Source organism: Notothenia rossii, assembly GCF_949606895.1.
Source record: "Notothenia rossii genome assembly, chromosome: 1".
NCBI classification, from domain to species: Eukaryota; Metazoa; Chordata; class Actinopteri; order Perciformes; family Nototheniidae; genus Notothenia; species Notothenia rossii.
In genome coordinates this window covers 38,406,573-38,421,016 of record NC_136912.1, presented here as the reverse complement: position 1 = coordinate 38,421,016, position 14,444 = coordinate 38,406,573, and positions in this window count along the sequence as shown.

Sequence of the window (14,444 nt, the reverse complement as noted above, 5' to 3'; positions counted from 1 at the left end):
CAATAACTTTATTAGCATGACCATAGTTACAGGCAATTGCTAAAGCTCTGTATAGTTGCAACATCTATACACAAATACATAAACAAACTGCTAAGAATTCAAATGTCCTTTTTCCGCGGTACTCACTATGGACCGTGTTAACTTATTTGCCTGCACTTGATTTGTCATCTCTTTTAACAATGTTCTTCCCTCACTTTATCTCCTCTTCACGTGAAGCTCTCCTCAGTTGGTATAGTAGTTAGGCATGCTAACGCTAGCTATATAAATATGACTCCCTATGTATAAAAACAAAACTTACCTTCTTATATCTTTCTCCATTTAAATTAACTTCATTTCCTCCCGATTTCCATCACTCTTGTTCGTTCTCTCTAAGTCTGGTCATACATCAATCTGTTCCACGTAGCGCGGCCCCTAGAGGCCTGGAGCACTTCCGGAATGTTTTATTTTTAAATGTGTTTTGGGATTTGTATGTGCATTGCACTTTGCATATCGTGCAGCTTTTTTTTGTTGCGTTTGTTTTCGGGGTTTGTCATCAAACTTGTCATCACGTGGTCTATGTCTCGTCTGACAGGGGTGTAGTTCTGAGAGCACCAGAATGCTGCTCCGGCACTTCAGAAATTGCAGTACCCATAAGGAGCCGTACACATGCCGCAGTTTTTGCGTGGCTGTGTCTTTAGTTGAAAGCCCAGTGGCGATCCGTTCATCTGTCATACTGATCATACAGTCAATAACTTTGTTGTTATTAGCATCTGGTTAGCTAGCTATGCTAACGAATATAAGAAACTTTTTCTACAACCAGTGAGGTAAAGGCACATCTTTATATGATCATTATTTTGTAAAAAAATAAGAGAATAAAGTAAACAGGTATAAAATACTATATGACAGTAAAAAAAAGTTGTTATTAATAAACAAGTATACAGTTTCAAAGGGGAGTGATTTGTAAAATATCCATAAAGAAAAATAAAATCTGATTACAGTTCTGTTTCATATGGATGTTGACAGATGTATCCATAGGTCTCCTAATGTTGCTCTCAAAGTGCACCAGATTGATGCTTTTAACTTAAACATTTTTAAAAAACCTTCCCGGGGGAGCATGCACCCCGAACTCCCCTAGAGGAGGTTAGGTCCCCACTTAAGATAGATAGAGCTTTATTGTCTCCCTTAGGAGAAATTTGTCTTGGGCATCGAGATAATACACATAAAACATTCAGGTCAATCAGTCATAGATACAGAACAGAGATCACATATCACATGGCAAAGAAACAAACAAGAAACATACAGGTACAGCACTTTCCCTATTGCACATATCCCTATTGCATTCATACATAATCAAATATTGCACTTTTCCTTATTGTATTTATACATAAATCAAATATTGCACCTTCCCTACTGTATTCATACACAAATCAATACTGCACTTTGCCTATTGCATCTATGCATAGTGTCCGTCAAATTGCACATATCCCTATTGTGTCCATACCTATTTACACATAATGCACTTCCCCTATTTAACCTTCTCGATTTCACAAACTACACTGTAAACATTGCCCTCCCAACAACTCCTAACACAGCATAATCACAATTGTTTCTGACTGTTCAGCAGCTTGATTGACAGCGGAACAAAGGAAAACGTATACCTGTTCAATTTACAGTTTGGTAATCTTTACCTTCTGCCCAAGGGCAGCAACTCAAACTCTCTATACAGGATGTGTTTGGGGTCGCATGTGATTTTGCGGCCTTGCTTTCTCACCATCTCCTCAAATATCTCCTGAAGAGAGGATGGTGGAAGCATGCCAATTATTTTTCCAGCCCTTTTGATCAAGCTCTGGAGTTGTGATTTAGATTTAACTGACAAGTTACCAAACCATGTTGTGATGCCATAACGAATAATAGACTCAATTGCTGCCCTGTCGAACATTAACATGATACATTTATCCACTCCATGAACCCTGAGCCTACGCAGTAAATGCAGGCGCTGGCTTATCTTTGAGCATACCTGATCCACCTGATGGGCCCAGCCTAACTGAGCATCAAAAATAAATCCCCAAATATTTAAAACGTGTAACCTGCTCAACTCCCTCCCTGTTGATAAGGACTGGGCTGTGATCATACTGACTTGGGGTCAAAGATCATTTCCTTTGTTTTTTTAACATTTAACACCAGGTTGTGCGCCTCACACCACTTCACGACCTCTTCAATCTCAAGTTTATAAATAGAAATGTCTGAGTCTCTAGTCAGTAGACTAAATATGGCTGTGTCATCAGAAAACTGTATAATGTGGTTGTGTGTGTGCTGACTCCTACACTAATTTGTGTAGAGTGTGAAGAGAAGAGGAGAGCTAACTCAGCCTTGTGGTGCCCCTGTGCTTATGACCTGTGTGTCAGAGAGGGTCGAGTTTACTTTCACCTGCTGCTGTCTTTCAGTTAGGAAGGAGTGATACCATCTGATTAAGTAAGGGTTCACATCAATCTGTTTGAGCTTTTTTAACATAATTTGGGGAAGAATATTAAAAGCTGAGCTAAAGTCCATGAACATTAATCTAGCATAAGTTAAAGGATTTTCCAGGTGTTTTAGAATAAAGTGAGTTGTAGAGGTCAGAGCATCATCTGTACCTCTCGCTGTACGCAAACTGGTAGGGGTCCAAGAGGTGTTGCACCTCAGTTCGCAAGTTCCCTACAATAATCCGTTCTAGTGACTTCATAACTATTGAGGTCAAACCCACTGGTCTGAAGTCGTTGTTGTCATGTGGGCATGTTTTTTTTGCAACTGGTAGGATGACAGCTTTCTTCCATATTTGAGGGATGCTTCCCTAGTCAGCAGAGAGCTGGAATAATGGACTCCAGGCAGGGGTGAGTTCATCTGCAAACGTTTTCAGCAGGAGTGCCGAAATACCGTCTGGCCCACTGGCCTTCTTAGTATGCAGTTGTTTGAAAACCCTGGCCACAGCACTATCATCAATTATTATTATTCTATTGTGTATTGGGTCACAAGTTAAAGAGGTTGACAAGTTATTACATGCATCAATGTTAGAAGCAGAATTAATATCAAAAATGTGTACAGATGAAGCGATTCATTTCAGACAGTTTGAAACGCGAGGGCCATGATTGGTACGTGATCTGCCCTCGCTCAAGGGAAAACCTCCAGCTTGACTTGAGACCGCCCCCGTGATAGATAAATGTAATTATAATGAAGCCAGCTGCAATGGATCATTGATCCACCAGGGGGTGCAGTGGGGTTCGACACTGGAGCTCATGTGAAATAAAGTCAGATACAGTATGCTGGATGTACAGCGGAACTTTGTTAAGATCCATATGTCACGGATATCATACTCTGTGCTAAATAAGAGAGATGTAATCATTTACAAAACATCACCATGTTGTTATTTAACAAAATAATGTTGTTTAGTCGGAAAAAACGAACGGGAGGAAATGCAGCCCGGCTCTCGATTTTTAATCATCATCTTCACCATGATCATTTATGTTTATGTTCGCTGAATTGACATGAAATCACTGACACATATGAATATACTGTATTCAACTTCATTAAAACGTTATTAACGTGCCTAAACTCAGTAATTCACTAAAAATATTTTTATTTTAATGGAGCCTCGTCGGCAGATCAGGATCCCAAAGCGTAGCGGAGGGATCCTGATCTGCATGAAGGGTGTTATTTTCCCCATAAGGAACAAGTCGCTGCAAATGATCCCGCTTATTACATGGCCACATTCTCAGCAAAGTAACGACATGACTCCCAATATTAATTGAAATGCTTTTATGGATTTAGAAAATGTTTTTATTGATTTAAAAAATAGTTGTATGTATTGATTTAAATTGAAATGCATCCGCTAAGAAAAATAGTCCGTTGTTACCGTTTTTTAAACAGTGTGAATGAAACGGCAGCTCTCTCCTCCCTCCCCCCCTGATCTTTCTTCTCCAGCAGCTAAATTAACTGTAGGTTACTCTGAGTGACCATAGAATGTGACAGGCTTACAGTTAGTGACGTAACAACACCATAAAAGCTGGTGGGTTGAAAGCAATACGGGAGGTAAAAATAACTACAATAATTGTGATTTATTTATTGTGGCTTTTATGTTTTTAGATATAAAATGTTATGTAATTCAGGCTTATAGTTAGTTCATCCTTCTCTAAAAGCCTTCAACAATGACAATATTCATAGTAATTTAATAAATAGCCTACTGTAAGTCAAGAAATCATTCCAATATGTACATCTTCTGATGTAACAACAATAACATTATAAATAGTAACATAGCTGAACATGGTATTGCACATTTAGCTTTAAGTGTTACTGACCAGAGATGTTTTTATTACATGAATTAAGGTGACTGAGGCTTTGGGATGCAAACTCATCTGTATGAAAAAGGTGACAAGGATCCGAGCCCCCGGCTCCCCCACCCCACGGAATATCGGCTTTAAAATGAGGAATAACAGAGGATTTTAGCAGTCAGAACAACTAAACCAGCAGTGTTAATAATAACAGAAACGCCAAAGAGTCACATCTAATAGAAATATATAAAAGCATTTATTTTAATTGTGTAGCAGTCAGTTTATAATTTTGGCAGCACTGTTGAGCATTTTGAAAATGTATTTTCATGCCTCTGTGCAAGGCTTAGTCTTTCTATCTTTATAGCCACATGGTGTAAGTAACTAAGTTCATAAACTCAACAAGTACTATACTTGGGCACAATTTTGAGATACTTGTACTTTATTTAAGTATTACAATGTTTTGCGACTTTGTTCTTCTACTCCACTACAGTTCAGAGGTACATGGTGTACTTCTACTCCCCTACATGTATTTAATACCTTTAGTTACTTTACAGATGTGGATGAATGATGTGAAATATAATCAAGTGTTTAATCAGACTTTAGTTCCACCTGGAGTAAATCCACAAGCTACCCTGCAGTATACAAAGTCATTCAAACAAGCTGCACCTTTACCAGCTTTGAGAACACTTTCATGATCAATCATATCATATATGTTATTCTGAAACGGACCAATCTGCACAAGGACTACTCTTACTGTCGCTACTTTAACTATATTTTGATGATAATACTTTTCTACTTTTACTTGAGGAACATTTTGCATGCAGGGCTTTTACTGTAACAGAGTATTCCTACACTCTGCTACTATTACTTTTACTCAAGTACAAGATCTGTGTGCTTGTACTTTCACTCAAGTACAAGATCTGAGTGCTTCTACTTTTACTCAAGTACAATATATATACCACCTCTGTTTATAGCCTATGAAAAAAACTATTAGAAATAGAAGGCTAAAGCTAACGTGAACAGATAGTGACAATATATGCTAGCTAGCTAGCTCAACGATTCCTTTAATAATATTGCCACAGAAAAACTTTTCAGTTCTCATCACGCTCTGCTGCTCCGACAGGGAGCTCTGCTCTGAACACCTGAACGGCCCGTTCTAACAGCTGTTCACCAGCGGTCCAGTCTGTGCCACAGTGATTCCGGACGCACAGTTAATATTAACGAACGCACCCGTAGGTAATGTAGCTGCTGAAGCTAGACCATCATCTCGGAGCAGCAGAGCCTTATTATACATCCATGAGAGCAGAGCCGACAGGCAGGAAGACTCGAGCACACAGCTCGCACTTCATTATAATATATAAAAAAAGAACACCATGCGTGTCATGATGGCACATAACAGCTCACGGCCGCAGATTACTCCGGGTCCCAGAACCCCCGATACCCCAAAAATATTTTTATTGCAGATCTACATGAATCACACAAACGACCTATTTTGGATTCAAAACGGCGAATTTCGCCGAAAAGTGATAAGTTTGCATCACTGAACATAGACAGAGCACAACTGAAACATAACATCTGAAACGATGTAACAACATAATACACTTTGTGGGGATGCAGCTTGGGATGTGAGGAGTGAGGGACACGGCTTAGAACGGGCGTGTCGCCTGGCAGGACAGGAGAGCAGGGGCGGCACCAGGGGGGAGCTAGAGGGTGCTGAAGCACCCCCCAGGATTGCCAAAGCACCCCTTTAGCACCCCCAAGAAATATGTTTTGTTTTTTTATTAAATTAGAAAAATTATTGATTACATCAATCCAAATGTGAAACAAACAAATGTTTGACCAAAAACATAAAGCCAACACAGGTGATTAGGCCAATGGCCAGCACCCATTAGCTTTTTGACCTACCCAAAGGCTAAATTACTTTGTGACACTTGAGTGACTTCCTGTTAGCTGGAGCGCCAAATTATTTGCAAACAGCAAAGTGACAAATGGATTGTTTTTTAGTCCTTAAACATCCACGTGTGGACACTCAATCAAAACCACCTGAAAGCGAGAGGGATTCTGCACATAATAGGCCTCGTGAGTACAAGTAGCTTACTTCGGGCTCACTGTGTTTCATTCAAGCTCTGCTCTGTGTGTGTGTGGCACGAGCTATTTTGTGTGCGTGCGCGAGCACCGGTGGGTCTCTACCGGAGATCGTTGTGGTTAGCATATGGTGCTAGCTAGCCAAGCTAACGGATATAAGGAGCTTTTTCAACAACAAAGTGGAGGGAGAACTCTCTCCTGTCAGACTGAGAGTCTCAGATAACCTCAGCTCAGGTGAAGTAAAGGACTCTCTCACTGTTTAAATAGTTAACTTTAGTCTAGTTATCTCAGTGGGTCTCAAACGTTTTGTTTTAACACTAATAATAATAATAGATTTAATTTGTTAGCGCTTTTACAGGTGCTCAAAGACGCTTTACAGATAATAGTGAAGAAAAAAGAAAAGAGAAGAAAGGAAAAACAAATAAATATATAGTTAAAGTTAAAGTCAAATAATACAAAAACAATCACACATGAAAAGCCGGATTGAAGAGGTGAGTTTTTGTGAGTTTTTTTAAGTTGGTGAGGTCGGTGCAGTCTCTGATGGGTTGTGGGAGTGAGTTCCAGAGGGAGGGGGCAGCGACGGAGAAGGTTCTGTCCCCCCAGGTCCGGTGATTGGTGCGGGTGGGGATGGATAGGAGGTTGGCTTCTGAGGAGCGGAGGCAGCGGGAAGGGGTGTGGTGGTGCAACAGGTCTGTGAGGTAGGGGGGGGCTGGTTGTTGAGGGCTTTGTAAGTTATGAGGAGGACTTTGAAATGGATTCTTTGATGGACGGGGAGCCAGTGGAGGTTCTGGAGGATGGGAGTGATGTGGTCTCGGGAGCGGGTGTGGGTGAGGAGGCGGGCAGCAGAGTTCTGGATATGTTGGAGTTTATTGAGGAGGTTGGATGGTATGCCATAGAGCAGAGGTGCCCAGTACGTCGACCGGCAATGCTGGTAGATCGCGAGTCATTCATAAATTAAAAAAAATCCAGCTCCGTTAAAATAGACAAAACAGGTTTTGATCCCTCCTCCTTTGGCCTCCCTGCCACTTAATTCAGGAGTTGACTTGATTGACAGAAAAAGCGACCTATTGCTTTCCAGTCTGTTAACACAGAATGCAAAGCGATACAAAATCAGTCAAGTGCCGGGAGAGACAAACAACTAAATGAGTGCGGGAACGAGCAAAAAGCTAAAGACATACCACTTCCACACAGAATGGGAGGGAGAATCTTTTTTTGTGATGTCACATTCAAAGGTTATTTGCCTTATTTGTAAAGCAAGCGTCGCTCTGCCAAAGAAAGGTAACGTGGAGAGGCATTATCGGAGTGTTCACAAGGCATATGACAGCGACTTCCCTCCGAGTAGCGAGTTGAGAAAGAGAAAGGTCATGTATTATTGCTACACAAACATTATCTCTTAGTCTTAGTGTCGCCAACTCGTTTCTAACATGCAAAAAGACAAACAAATGCGTCTATGGTCGGTGTATTTTCTATCTTTCCAATCCAGAAGAGATCTCTCTCTCCCCCGTCTGTTTGCAAGGGGGCGGGGCAGTTTACACACACGCATCTGCTACATGCAGCAACATACGGAGGAGATGGTGGAGAGAAGCGCTCCAAGGTGTGGTTACATGTTACCCGTCTTGAGGTGGACAATGCTCGTCACCAAAAGTGTTTAGCATGTAAGGGCGGTAACACGAGCAATTTGTCTAAACATTTAGCAAAAGTGCACCACATTCAGACGGAGGAATGCACCGGGTTCGACTGTCTTTCTAGTAGCTCTGTAGCCCCATCCACGAGTAACGTTTCCACGTCAGGTGTTATGTATGCTAGCAGCAACACACGGAGTTAACTACATTATACAAACATGGGTTAATGATTAGAGGTAACTGAGTTATTTATTTTGTTAAAGTTTCAGCTATTCTGTTTCCAGTTCTGTCATCAGATTATTTAATAAGATTTGTTAAAACATTGTTGTTTCTTTTGATGTGAAATATTATTTATTTAATTCAAATAAAAAGCAATGTTAATTTTGTTCACAATTTGTTAAGTTAATTTAATAATATATGTATTTTTGAATCAAGTATTCATCTTTATTGTCTTCATTGTTAGTTTCCACACGCCTAAAACAACCTCAAACTAAATCTAAAAGTTGATGGCTAAATAAGAGCGTTTGAGAAATTGTGCAAGGCACACAGTAGTAGTCCGAATAGTCGATTAATCGTTTCATTAATCTATAGATTAATCGATAATCAAATTAGTCGTTTGTTGCAGCCCTATTGTAGTTATCCAATGTAAAAATAAAACGTGTTATTCAGCAACCCTTGCAATTTGGGTTTTTATTTTTGGTTGGTAGACCTCGGTTAGCTGGTCATTTCAAAAGTAGCTCACCAGCCAAAAAAGTGTGGGCACCCCTGCCGTAGAGGATGCTATTGCAGTAGTCGAGTCGTGAAGTGATGAATGCATGAATCAGGGTTTCAGCAGCAGAGGAGGAGAGTGATGGGTGGAGACGGGCAATGTTTTTGAGGTGGAAAAAGGCGGTCCTGGTGATGTGATTTATGTGCTGGTTGAATTTGAGCTGACTGTCGAAAATGACTCCGAGGTTGCGGATGTGAGGGGGGGGGAGATAGTGTGGCTGTCAATGGTGAAGTTGAAATTCTGGACATCTTTGATACGGGATGGGGGGCCGATGATGATGATGTCTGATTTGGCACTGTTCAGTTGGAGATAGTTTGTTTGCATCCATGCTTTTATTTCTGAGAGACAGTTGGTGAGAGTGGAGTGTGTTGTGGGGGTGATGGTTTTTGTTGAGATATAAAGTTGAATGTCATCGGCGTAGCAGGGAAATTGAAGGTTGTGGCGACTAATTATTTTGCCAAGGGGGAGCATGTAAAGGACGAAGAGGAGGGGGCCAAGCACCGAACCCTGGGGACGCCTTGGGACAGAGGAGCAGTGGAGGAGGTGCAGTTGTTGATGTTGACAAACTGATGTCTGTCGGTAAGGTAGGATTTCAGCCAGGAGAGTGCAGTGTCAGTGATGTTGAGTGATGATTCGAGGAGGGACAGCAGGATGGTGTGGTTGATGGTGTCGAATGCTGCGGTGAGGTCGAGAAGGATGAGGATGTTCAGGTTGCTGGACTCAGAGGAGAGGAGGAGGTCGTTTGTGATTTTCAGAAGAGCTGTTTCTGTGCTGTGTTTTGATCGGAAACCGGTTTGAAATGGCTCAAAGAGGTCATTGGAGCTGAGGTGGGATTTTAGTTGCGAGGCAATGACACGTTGAAGTATTTTTGACAGAAAGGGGAGATTTGAGATGGGCCGGATGTTGGACATGATGTCAGGTGTGAGTCCAGGTCTTTTGAGAATGGGTGTGACATCAGCCAGTTTGAGAGAGGGGGGAACTGATCCAGATCTGAGGGAGAAGTTAATGATGGTGGCGATGAGCTGGGAGATGGTAGGGAGGCTCTCTTTAACAAATTTGGAGGGCATTGGGTCAAGTGTGCAGGTGGAGTTAATTCCAGTCATGAAGTGGGACAGTTGCATGGGGGCCACAGGGGAGAAGTGGGACAGGGGCTGTGAGGTGAAGGGGGGGAGACAGGAGAGGAAGTGGGGGGTGCTGATGAGGGTGTCAGATTGCTGTAAATGTTGCTGATTTTGGTTTGGAAAAACGAAAGGAAGGAGTTGTACTGTTCGGTGGTGAAGGACGAGGTGGCGTTGTCACAGGGTTTGAGAAGTTTGCTGATGGTGGAGAACAGACGCTTGGGGTTGCTGGAGCCAGACTGAATGAGTTGTGAGTAGTAATTATACCGGGCTGCTTTGAGTGCATTACTGTACTGCTGGAGATAGTCTTTGTAGATTTGAAGATGGACTGTTAGTGTGGTTTTCTTGTGTTGGCGTTCAAGTTGACGTTTCCTTGATTTCATTTGGCGGAGTTCGGGGGTATACCAGGGGGCGGAGTGTATGAAAGAGACATTTTTAGTTTTTGTGGGGGCCAGTTCATTGAGACGGAAGGAGAGGGTGCTGTTATAATAGTCCACAAGTGCAGATGGGTTTTCAGAAAGTGGGGGGGGGAGACAGACATCTTGCAGGTAATGGAGGCAGTGATTGCTGAAGGTGAGATGGATTTGAGGTTTCTGTAGGTTATTGTGCGTTTTTGCTTTTGGATGGGGATGTTGATGTCCATGATGATGGCCAGGTGATCAGAGACGTGGAGATTGAGGCTGGACAGATGATGGATGGTGAGACCAGTGGAGCAGACCAAGTCCAGGATGTGACCACGGCTGTGTGTTGGGAAGTTGATGTGTGAGAGAAGTTGCAGCAATGAAGGGTTTCCTTAAATTCAGAGGCATATTTGCAGGTTGGGTCGTCAATATGAATGTTAAAATCACCTAAGAGGAGAACAGATGGGGATATGGCAGAAAGCTGAGTGAGAATGTCAGAGAGGTCGGAGAGAAAGGAGGGGTTTGGCTTCGGGGGACGGTAGATGATGGCTGTGACCAGGGGAGTGGGACCAGAGAGTTTAAAGATCAGGTGTTCAAATGAATAAGCATCAGGAAGGGGATTATGGTAGCTTTTATTTCCTTTCTGATAATAGCAGCTATACCACCACCCGCCCTTGTGGGCGAGGTTTGTCAATGTATGTGAATCCTGCTTGGGTGATTTGATTTAAAGAAAAATAGTCCAGGGGCTTTTGCCATGTTTCGGTCAGATACAGAAAGTCCAGGTTATTGTCTTTAATGAATTCATTCAGAATGTGGCTTTTATTGTGGATGGAGTGTGTGTTGAGCAGGGCTGCTCTGAGGTGACGTTGCATTGGGGGTGGTTGTGTGGACCGGGGAAGTGGAAGGAGATTGGTCAGATTCACGTTTTTTTTGTTGTGATGGCATAGTGTGGGCGCGTGACAGGACCGAATGGACGGGATGGAGTGTGGAGACGTGGAATAAAATAAAAATGTACGGCCAGAGCCTCTGTGTGGAGGACGGCGTTTGCGGAGTATTTCATTATCTGCGAGGATGTCCATGCAGTCCGGAGGCAGGCGGTTATTAAAGGAGTGGAGATCTGACAGGGAGTAGAGCGGCGGCATGATCCCGTGAAGTGGCGCTAGCACGGAACTAGCTAATGCTGGGGACCCGGGCAGCAGAGACCAGGAGCCGGATGACCGTGGAAGAAGGAGCGGTGTGAGTCCAGATAAAATGAGAGTGATAATCCACAGCATATCAGGAGAATGATTCCAGTGGTTTCCGGAGGAGAATCGTAGGAGGAGCTGACAGCCTGTTGCAGAGTGGGAGCTGGGTGACCAGCCTAATGGCTTGTTAGCTAGCTTGTTAGCCACCGGCTGTAGGCGGCAGGGAGAGACGATGTCAGCGGGGAAGCCGGCTGATCGCAGCGGGATGGGAAGACCCACACGAGCCGCGGAGTTAGGGTGGAGTTAGGCTGGAGTTAGGGTGGAGTTGGGGTGGAGACAGAATTGTTAGCTCGGCAGACTTCAGGGAGCCAAGGAGCATCTAGGTAGCAGCCTACTAGGTCCGATAATGCTAGCTAGCTAGCGGGCTAGGGACCGATGAGCAGGAAAGAGCCAGCAGGTAGGAGATGACAACACAAAGATCTGTGTCGATTCGATATGGAGATGCTGCTATTTTTGCTGATGACTGACGTTTGAAAAGTAGAGAGCCAGACAGGAGAGGTTCTAATCTGGACTAAAGAACAATATTTGGGGCGGAGGAGCGGCAAACAAACAACGCCAGCATCCTCGGCGACCCGGGAAAGTAGAACCGCCTAGAACCGCCAACGGATACATTTTACCCGCAGCTGTTTTTTTATTGTATGTAACTTTTTTTCCATAACATATTAAAGTGTCCCAGTCCGTGACTTTTCCTGAAAGTGTGTTATACAGCCCCCTCTGTTGATAAAAATTGTCAATAGGAAGTCAGATTGAAAAAATCGCCAAATAAATTGCCATTTATACCCATATCCACCAGCGGGTAATATTTACCTCATAGAAAATGCAGCGTAAACATGACGTGTTGCTATAGCAACGCCTTTCGTCTACTGCGGTTCCTTATAGATAGAGAGATAGATAGAGAGAGATATAGATATATTGATTGATAGATAGATAGAGAAAGAGAGAGATAGTTATAGATAGTGTAACATCTTGGAGAATACAAGATCTTGGATGACTGAGCTCACGTTGAGGACGTAATGCATGTGTGCAGGTTGAATAAAGATGGACACTCGGAATGAGAGAAGTAGTCCGCGTCGTCTGTTTATGTAGACAATTATATGTCCATAGAACAGAACATGGATGGATCGATAGATAGTTATAGATAGATAGAGAGAGATTGAGAGATTTGTACCTAAACAAAACACAAGTCTAACACCAAGCGTTTAAATCAGCACTTGTAGCGATATTTTATACTTCATGCTATCTGCACAAACTATGTCATATGAAAAGCTGAGAGTCCACATATTCTATTGGTATAAATGTCATCCCTGTGCAATCAAAACTCACTGTTCTGTACGATAAATAAAATAACATTGTACCTTGCAAATCAATAGCGGGTACATTTTACCCGTTGGCGGTTTTAGGTATACAGCGACCTCTGGCGATTCTAGTGTTAAAAGGGGAGTGATTTGTAAAATATCTATAAATAAATAGTCAATCTGTTTACAGTTGTGTTTCATATGTATGTTGAGAGATGTATCCATAGATCTCTTCATTTTGCTCTCAAAGTGCACCAGATTGATGCTTTTAACTTCAATATTTAAAAAAATATCTTCGGGAGCATTTCAAAATGCAAGATGGGGGAGGTGCTAGTGGATCGCCGGAGCTGTTAGATTAACATTAACATGCTTATTGTAGTTCTAAGTGCAATGCCTTGCGGCCTGTAGCACCATCCTTGATGGAGCATATGTGTGGGCAGGAAAGGAGTGAGCAGAGAGTAGAGTTGTTGTCGATTTTTGTTCTGTTTTCTGTGAATATCTATCTCAACCACTCAGACTTTCAGTTGCGCGCGCTACTAATGAGACGTGTTACCATGGAAACCAAACAATGGTGTAGTTGTATTAAAGTCAGAGTGGAAACAGTCCTGAGTTTTGTCAGAAATCGGGAGAAATGCGGGAGAAATATGACCCCGGGAGGAAACCGGGAGAGGGCAATGAAATCAGGAGTCTCCCGCGAAAATTGGGAGGGTTGACAAGTATGAGTTGCAGTAGAAAATTAAACTGTAGCGCTGGTGCATTAATGGGAGACCATTAAAGTTTGAGCACCCTCTATGAAACGTCAAGCTACCCCACAGCACCACCTAGAGAAAATCTCTGGCGCCGCCACTGCAGGAGAGTGTGCACCAGTCTGCCTTGATCTATGAATTCATGTCCGTGACACTCACTGCTGCACACAGCACATACACACACACACACACACACACACACACACACACACACACACACACACACACACACACACACACACACACACACACACACACACACACACACACACGACACACACACACACACACACACGAAATCACTGACATATATGAATATACTGTATTCAACTTCATTAAAACGTTATTAACGCACCTAAACTCAGTCATTCACTAAAAATATTTGTATTTTAAAGGAGCCTCGTCGGCAGATCAGGATCCCAAAGCATAGCGGAGGGATCTTGATCTTGAAAAATAGTCCGTTGTTACCATTTTTTAAACAGTCTGAAGGAAACGGCAGCTCTCAGCTGTGTATTTACACAACTAATGGCCCATCAACCAAAGCTCTCTCCCCCCCTCCCCCCTGATCTTTCTTCTCCAGCAGCTAAATTAACTGTAGGTTATTCTGAGTGAAAAGCTTACAGTAGACACAACACTGTCATTGCAAGCGACCCTCAGTTAGTTGACTTTTATGTTTAACTGCTAAATTCGTTACTGATAAAAAAGGGCTTCTACTGTACCTAATTACCTTAACACTAGAACCGCCAGAGGTTTTTGTATAGGCCTACCTAAACCCGTCAAATCCCGCTATTAGAATGCAATTTTTAACAACATAGGGTGCTACATAACACACAGGAAAAGTCACGGACTGGGAGACTTTAATATTTTATTGAAAAAAAGTA